The sequence below is a fragment of the Nicotiana tomentosiformis genome, chromosome 4 (assembly GCF_000390325.3).
Source record: "Nicotiana tomentosiformis chromosome 4, ASM39032v3, whole genome shotgun sequence".
Taxonomy (NCBI): Eukaryota; Viridiplantae; Streptophyta; class Magnoliopsida; order Solanales; family Solanaceae; genus Nicotiana; species Nicotiana tomentosiformis.
Genome location: NC_090815.1, coordinates 10,821,187 through 10,823,744, shown reverse-complemented (window position 1 = coordinate 10,823,744; position 2,558 = coordinate 10,821,187).

The following is a 2,558-nucleotide window of genomic DNA, read 5'->3' as shown; positions in this document are numbered from 1 at the left end:
GCCACTGCCCCTCGCCGCCGCCGCTCGTTGCTATGGCCTCCACTGCCCCTCCCCATCTACCTCCTAAAAATTTTAGGTTTTGATTTGAACTTACATTGTTTGTATATTTTTAATATTTCGTTATGAATTAGTTAATTATTATCTAAATTTGAATTTTTATTGAAATCTAGGGTTTAGGTCATGTTAAAGTTGAATTGAATTGAATTGATTACCTAGGGTGTAAATTCAATGTTTAAGTTTGTATTGACTTGAATAGTTTAGTTAGGAATTGAATATTTAACTTTGAATTGAATTGTATTTTTAGGATTTATTCTTGTGAATTGAACTTTTAGGGTATGAATTGAATTTTTAGGGGTAAGTGTTAAACCTTTCGGATATAGCTTATGTTGTGTAAGGTTAATTGAACTGCTTAGGGTATTAATTGAATTGTTTAGGGTATGAGTTGAACTTTTAGGATATGAATTGAACTTTTAAGTGTAGTGGTTGAACTTTTTGGATATGAATTGAACTTTTAGGGATAATTGTTGAACCTTTTGGGTGTAATTGTTAAAAATTAATTATCTTAATTAACTAAAAATAATTTAATTAATTTATAATTGTAGAATAAATTAAATAGTTGTAATACTTATGGATATATCTCAATTTTTTTATTTGTATAGATGGAACATCGTACTTGGATGTACAATAGGAATTACAGTATCCTAATCGGCGGGGATTGCGAGAGAATTTTGTAGAACGGGTTGATGACTTTATTAGAAAATGATTTGGAGCATCTTGAATGCATATTGGAAGAAGTTGATATACATGAATTAACAATTATAGAAAATGAGGACGGAGAATCAACTGGTAAAATTCAAACAAGTGAGGACGAGGAATTCTCGGACGAGGAACAATACGTCGACGAGGATTAAAAAGTTGATTTTTTAAAGCACTCTTGTGTTATAACTAGTTTCTTATATGTTTCAATCTAAATATGTATCATATTATGCAGATGAAAGGCAAGGGTTAAGGTAACAATGACCCCACTAGTTTTCGGGGTCGAGAAAAGGTGTCACGACCCAAAATCTCACCAGTGGTGATGGCGCATGTCTCGATACTAGGCAAGCCGACAACATCAATAACCCACACTTTCTTCTAAATACTGAAAACATAATAATTAAGTTTAATAGTAAATCCCACAAACATTAGAAATAAACACACTCCTAAAACCCGGTGTCACTGAGTACATGAGCATCTATACATTACAAGTCTGGAAAACCCAGTCTATAATAATCTGAGACCAAATACAATAAACAAAGGGATAGGGAAGGAGAGACAAGGTCTGTGAAACATAGCAGCTACCTCTGAATCTCCTGAAAATCAATTGTGTGAAAGAATCAACACCCACTATATCCGGGATTACCTGGATCTGCACATGAAGTGCAGGGTATAGTATGAATACAACCAACTCAGTAAGTAACAATAATAAATAAGGAACTGAAATCTGCGGTCCATTATGCGACCGTAGACCTGCTTTCGGAGGGTTAATTTTTTTATTTTCATAACCTGACCCCATTTTGTTAAATAGGTTTTGGGACTCATTTTGGAGCAATTATATGATTATTTTAGAGAGAAGTGAGAGTGTTCTAGAGAGAGGAAGTAGATGAAGAGTCTTGTTCATCAAATGCTTGTCCAACCCTTGAAATCCAACAAGAAATCCCTCAAGTTCTTCATCAAAGAGGTAAGGTTCTTAACCCCTAATCTTCAATTTTGATTTTGGGTAATGATGGGTGATTAAGAGTATGATTCTTGGGTGTAATAGTACGTAAAAGGGCCAAAACTGCCCCTGAAGTATCGAAATTGGTATAAAAATGTCCTTCGTCCACCTATTTGAATAAAAAATGCCCCTGCCGTTATTGTTTTGGCTCAACATTGCCCTTATTACTAATAGACAATTCTGGAAGAAACAAAATATTTAATTAATATCCACGTGTCACCGTTCCATTGGCCTAACTTAAACTTTAACTAAAATATAACTAAACTCACTCTTAACTAGTCCGAATATTGAATATAACAATCAAAATAAGAAAATAAATACTGAATAAGTTATCTAAAAAAAATGTTAACTATTATTAGTACATCATATGAACCCAGTGTGTATGAAATATGACAATTGCACAATACCCATTACACGGAGTAGAAACGCTTACATATTAATTGAATAAATAGTGAAATAAATAAAAAAATAGAATTACACATCACATAAATAATAAAAAAAATTGAAAAACAAATCCTCAAATTTTCACGGAGGAATGACAAAAAATAGTGAAGAAACCCTCCCACAAATTTCAAATAAAGAAAATTATATAATAAAGAATACCCATTGCATAAACAAAAAGAATCTAAACTTTTTGCATTAAGAAGAATATGACAATTCCTTCCATCTTCCATAAAAATAATTCTAATAAAGAACTCAATTTTGAATTTGCCTCATGAATAATAGTAGACATACACTCGTAAGTAAATGCTCACTAATATGAAATAGCAAGAGAGAGAGAGAGAGAGAGAGAGAGAGAGAG